The sequence below is a fragment of the Buceros rhinoceros genome, unplaced genomic scaffold (assembly GCF_000710305.1).
Source record: "Buceros rhinoceros silvestris isolate BGI_N320 unplaced genomic scaffold, ASM71030v1 scaffold1942, whole genome shotgun sequence".
In the NCBI taxonomy this organism is placed as follows: domain Eukaryota; kingdom Metazoa; phylum Chordata; class Aves; order Bucerotiformes; family Bucerotidae; genus Buceros; species Buceros rhinoceros.
The window spans coordinates 27,582-33,779 of record NW_010398099.1 but is presented as its reverse complement, the minus strand read 5'-3'; the positions used below and the strand labels follow the sequence as shown (position 1 = coordinate 33,779).

The 6,198-nt window shown below is 46.9% G+C and overlaps 1 protein-coding gene across 1 annotated transcript in view; it reads left to right on the top strand.

The window, feature by feature from the left end:
* Positions 1–1,653, top strand: part of ZHX2 (zinc fingers and homeoboxes 2) — an 8,031-nt gene extending 6,378 nt beyond the window's left edge. Inside the window, exon 2 of the mRNA XM_010130948.1 lies at positions 1,598–1,653. The gene's annotated coding sequence lies outside the window, so the exon portion shown is untranslated. The remainder of the gene's footprint in view (positions 1–1,597) is intronic.
* The last annotated feature ends 4,545 nt before the right edge of the window (positions 1,654–6,198 follow it).

Here is a 6,198-nt window from a genome sequence, read left to right as displayed (position 1 = left end):
GCAGGAATGAGGTAGGTGGACACTCCAGAAGATGCATGCCTTTTCTCTTGATGGCTGTGACCACTGCTCTGTGGAGATGTGCCAAAGGAAAACTGCGTCCGGGAGATGCACAGCAGAAGAAAACAAGAGCAAAGGAAGTCAGTCACTTGTTGCTTCTGCTATATGCATCGTACTGGACATCAAAGATGGTCTGGGTCCTCTTGGTGTCTCCAACCCCTTTTGCACCACTGCAGGAGCTGAGATCACTCAGTTGCTGGTAGCCCAGTGCATTCCTAGGTGTCCAAAACTGGTTAAAGTGATCACTGCTGGGGTTTCCCTCTCTTTCTGTCCAAGTTCTTGGTTTTTTGTGGTTTAGGGTTTCATCCAAAAAGCCACTATAGTGCCTGTTACTGGTGTTGGGCTCCAAGGTCCCATCCTGAAGTCAGTCTGGGATTGACCAATGGTTTTTGTAGAACTCGCATCACCCCTAAGTGTTGCAGGGAGCAGAGAGTGCAGAGGACTTGCCATTTCCCCTGAAACCAGTGAGGTGACCCAGGCTGTAACGCGCTGACAGACTGCAGAGGGGAAAACAAAACCCAACACAGCAATTAAAATTTTCCATTGAGCTAGGAGGAGGAGGGGGCTGTTTGAGGAAAGGTCGCAAGGCTGGGGAGGACTTTTGCCTTTGGTGTTGATGCAAGCCCATGCCCTTTTACTGGGTTCAGCCACATTGCTTTCTGCCTTGCAGATGCCAGGAAGAGCTCGCTGCTTTTGTGGAAAATAACAGACCTGGTAGCGACGATCATAAAAGGTGTGAAATAACTGGTTAGCTCAGGTTTCAGTAAGCGCTGCAGCAGGATGGGTGAGGAGAATGGTGCAGGAAAGCCGCCTCGTGCTGCTGCATGCAGCTCCAGTCTGAGTGGGTGCTTGCATTTCTTGCACATTTCCACCTCAATGGGGAAAAACGCAGTGGGTAATCTCTGTCATAGAGCCCTTGCTCTGTGCCGGGAACTGGGGATGTGTGTAGGTGGGCAAGTATTTGAAGGCTCGTTTTGAGGGGGTTGTTTTTTAATCTCTGGTCCATGGTGGAGCCTTTATTTAGGTGCAGGAGTTGTAGCAGAGCGAGGGAGCTGCTCTGCAGACCATAGGCACGTGCAGATTTTCCCATTGTCTTGCACTTTGTATAATAAGTTTCTAAAATTTTTTATTTAATGAGAGGATTTACTAGGGAAGAAAGACCTCAAGTCTTCTTGCCTCAAGCACCATCTGTGCTGTAGTCCCGAAGCAGCTGCACCCAACCCATGTGCACATCATCTCTGAGCCAGCACGAGGATCTGCTCAAGATGTGTAGCAGTGAGGTATCGGCAGACAAGGCTGCGCTGCGCGTCCCTGTTAGAAATCTATAGGGGGTTATTAGCCGGGTGTTACATGCAGCAAAAATCTGGCACCCTACCGCAGCATCGGGCTGTGATAGGGATAGGCTTCAGGGCACGGCCAAACCAAAACACAGTGCTGCCGCGTGTGCAGGGATGTAAACTGGATGCTGTGTTAGTTGACAGCTCAACTAGTTGTTCATAGTGCTTTCAAAAATAATACACTGCTTTTATAATTTTTGCAGGGGAACTCCTCAGCTGCACTGTCCTGACGTTGAAGGGGAAATGCTGTCTGAAAATAGAAGAAAACTCTATTTTCCTGCCTGGGGTGAGATAGCGTGTTGTAACTCCAAGTCTCAAACCACGCTTGAGGAGGCACAGCGAGAAATACTCTTGTGGAGCATCATCATGGGATCGTTTATAGTGCCAAAGTCCTACTACTGCATTAAGAAAGAAGAGAAAGAAAAAGAATGAGATGAAGGGGTCCTTGTACATAGGTGTCTCCTTCCTTCTCTCCCACCCACTTTCTTGCCCAGCTTCTTCCTCTACTGGAACAGATTTGTACGATGTGGAAATTTTGTTAACTTTTTAATAGGTGCAAGTTATTCTTGCACACAATGCCATTGCAAAACGTGGGGGTTGGTTCGGGGGAGGGAGGTGTCTTTTGTGGGGGAGGGAGAGGAGTTTTTTGTTTTTTTTTTTTCTGAAGCATTCTAAGACAGATTTGCAGGCTTTTGGAGTCCTGTTGGTGTGGATCAACATCTGAGCCCAGATCCCCACCCCGGTTTACATTTCAGCCCACTTAAATGCGTTACAGGGTTGGGGAGGGTCATTCTGGAGTGGTGGGGGTTTTTTTCTTGTTTTGACTTTTTTGTTTTGTTTTATGGCCACTTGCTACTGGTTGAAGTATTTAAATCTTTGCTTTTCCGTGCTCCTACAAGGCAAGTCTTCTCCAGCTCCAGTACTTCACTTTCCAAAAGCCAGCCCAAGCTGTGGTCTCTGAAGATGTGGCTAAAATGACTTTTTTCCTGTGTTGGTTTTTTTTTTTTTTTTTGCCTTATACCTACAGCCAGTGTGTTCAGGGCTATTGAACACTTCTTAAAAATGTATCTTTGCCTTCGCTTTTTCCTGAGATCAAGGAATTAGCACTTTTTGTTTAAACTTGCAGTACAACCCCCAGAGGGGTTGGAACAAGGAAATGAAAATGCTTCATAACCCAAACTTGTTTGTGTTTCTTTGGTACAACGATGGACAGCATAACCAACAGTCTGCCCTCCAGCTTTAGATGTTGTAGCGCACAACAGAAATTCCTGATTAACCCTTGCCACTAAATTTTTAGATCAATCCTAGGCCCCGAGTGCACTTTTTTTCCAAATACTGCTAATTTGGATTTGTGTGGGGGCGTCTGTCTGTGCACGTGTGATGAGGAGAAGTGAAAGTGGGAGCAGGGGTGTGTTGGCAAGCGGGTGCAAGAGCCGTCCAGTGCATTCTTCTGACGAGCTGAGTTCAGAAAACTTACCCACCTTTCAGTACGCTGCACAAATAGGATGCTAGGGAGTTTGAGTAAATCCGACTTCTTTTCTAACTTGTTGCTCATTTGTTGTAACTCAATAAAACAAAGGCTAAACATTTTAGTAACCTTTTTCTCATCTCTCTTTTTTTTAATTCCATTTTAAAAACAAACTCAGTCTCTTCACTCCCTCTCTTTCATGCACAACAGCTCAGCATCTTTAAAGCTGCAATTAGGGTTTTAACTGGTTTTGCAGTAATCGGCTTGGCAAATGCTGACCAGATTAAAGTGAACTCTCTGAACTCCTGATGGCTTTTTCCCAGTGTTAGATGGCTCTTCCTTGTGCAAGGGAGGCGGGTACCACTTGGGAATGGGGACTTGGGAGACACCTTTATTTTGGTTGCAGTCACAACCTGAATGAAACTGTCCCCGTGCCTCACCCATACGGAGTTATTTTTATTAATCATCAGCACAACATTTAAGTGTTGCGGGAGGTTTGCAGTGGGCAGCCACAAGCGTTCAGTGCCCTTCCTTACACTGAAGTTGTCTAGTTCCTTGCTGAAGAGGACAGTCTGGATGGGGCAGCACACACTGTGTTTCCATGTCATACAAGAGGTGGGGTAGTGACCTCGGCTCCTCCGTGGGCAAAGGCAGCCTGACTGTGAGTAAGCACATGGTGCTGCTGTGCATTGTACTCCTGTGGGGGGGTGGTAGGATGCCCACACACTCACATCCTTATGCCCTGTGCAAATTGTCAAATCAATAGATGTATCAGGTAACCAAAAAGGAAACGCCTCCAAGGATGCTCCTCCGGGACTCTGAAGTTGTAACTGAAACTAATTGACACTTCTGTCTGCTTTGCTTACATAAAAGGATGCTAATATTTTAATTGCCCTTGTGCACAGTTTTTACAGCCACTTCGCAGCTTAATATTCCAGTTTGCATCGCTCCTGTCTGATGTGCGCCTACGACTGTGTGTCTGGAGCGCTGACCTATTTTGCTTAAGCAGCAGCACTCCCAAGGAGCTCAGCAGGCGGTTTAAGAAGAACAAGACCCACCTGGGTTTGTACAGCCCCCAGACACAGTGGGATTAGGGGCCTGGACTGGGGCGCTTTAACATCTGCAATTCAAATGAAACAATAGCAGCAGCCCTGGAGTTTGTCATTGCACAGATAATAAAGCTGAAGCTCTCCCACAGCAAACAAACGGGCTTGCAAAAGACTGACACAGCCTTTGCCAGCGTTGGCGGAACAGCAGCACGGGGTGGGTTTGTGCAGGCAGGTTGTGGTGCGATACCAAACCTTCAGACACCAGGTTTCATCGGCGAAAGCTGATCCAGGGGTTTTTTTTTTTTCAGCTTAAAGCAGCCCAGGTCTCCACAATTCAGTGCCTGCCGGACGGGCTCACAGACTGGGCCTTGCAAGCAGGCTTTGTTTTTAATTAATACAGACGCAGTAATTGCATCTCTAGGAGAGTCCAAGCGGCGAGGCACAATCGGGACATTGTTTGCGCACAGCGGCCATTAGGGACGGCCTTGGCCATGGGGCTTCGTTGCACACCACCATGGGGACAGTTTTGTGCCGCACCGGCCATTAGGGACGGCCGTGGCCATGGGGCTTCGTGGCACACGGATGAAAATAGGCTGCTGACACGGAGTTTCCTCCCACACAGCCTTGCCTCCCCCGTGCGCAGGAGCCTGGCATTTGCGCCACGGAGTGTGGCTGGCCCTGCACCCAGCAAAACTCTGCAGCAAGGGGACAGCCTTTCTCAGGCAGGACCCTCAGGACCAGCCATTCCTGGTGCTCAGGTTTTGATTGACAACTTTCACGCTGTGTCTTAAAATGTTCTAGTCAGAAGACAGCTAGTTAAGACAAAAAAAACTCCAAAATTTAAAAAAAAAAAATCTGATTTTTCCACTTGTGCACCACTTTTTTTTTAAATATGGCTCGTAGAAAAATCCATCACTTGGAAGCCAGGAACAACTTGAATTAGGTGGCCTCTACTTTCTTAATTTAGTTTGCTTGTATGCCGACAAGAGGATGGGTTTTGTTGTAGACACACATTACTTCTCCTGCCTGGTCTGTAAGGTGCTGCTCAGCAAATGAGCTGCCGTTAGCTCCTCACTGCTGTCAGAGAGCTGGGGACCTCAGGCACGAAATAACACAGTACAATTTAGGACAGGTCAGACAGAAGCCTTATTAAATGTCATCATGGTGAGAGATCACTCAGCCAGCAGAGTACAACAGCATCACAGAGTGGTTTGGGTCAGAAAGCACCTTCAAAGATCATCTTGGCCCATCCCACTACCATGGCCATCATCCATTAGAGCGGGTTGCTCAAAGCCCCATCCAGCCTGACCTTGGGAAGGTTTGGGGCAGAAACTTCAGCATATACAAATCTGTCTGCAGTCTAAATAATCAGTTTTTCAGAAATCTTACTGGTTGGTTGGGGTTTTTTTTTAAGGAAAACATGACTGCAGTGGCATCATTTCTAATCTCTGATGCTGACCTTTGGGAATTTCATTTAAGGTATCACTTTGAAAGTCAGCAAGGGAGTGCTGCAGGGAGTCTGCATCTGCAGGGTGAAGCCCAGCATACAGGGATCACACTCAGAAGAAGGGCTGTCCCAGCACCACGTGGACCAGCACGGGCCAGAGGGGAAATGCTGGGTTATGCAAGAAATCTCCAGGATTATGACTGTAATGATAATTACGAGGTGATAGTTTAAAATCTAGAAAAATAGATCAAACAGCAACCAAACTAAATGAGACTTACATGTTATATTCACCATTAGCAGAAATTTAGGCATGGAGACCTCCCTCCCATCTTCTTGTGGCCCTCAGATATTGTTAAGTAGGGGGAAGACACATCCTGAAATCCTACTCACAGGAGGGGGGGAAAAGTATTTATTATAAAGACAGACACATAAGGCAGCATTGTAGGAAGCCCGTTTGGCCTCCTGATAGCAAGAAAAGAGCACACCAGTGCTGAGAGGAACTTTTTTAACCTTCTCCTGAGGAAAAAGAGACCCGAGACCATTTAGATCAGCAGAAGTGGGGACTCTTGTACTCACTGGATCAGTAACTAATGGAAAGTGGTTATGACTCGAGCATATTTCTGGAAATATTCGTAGTACAGCAGAAAAAGCAAGCATCTCAAGAGCAAGAGAATGTGAGATATGCAGCAAAGGAATGAAAAAGCAGCCATAAAAAAACAAAGGGTTTTCACGCTACGCAGTTGAACCATATCCCAATCAGATTATTGCAAGCTCTAGCGAGGACGGAGGTAAGAGCTGAGTGACCGGGTAATTGTCAGACCTAATCACACAGCACACGTC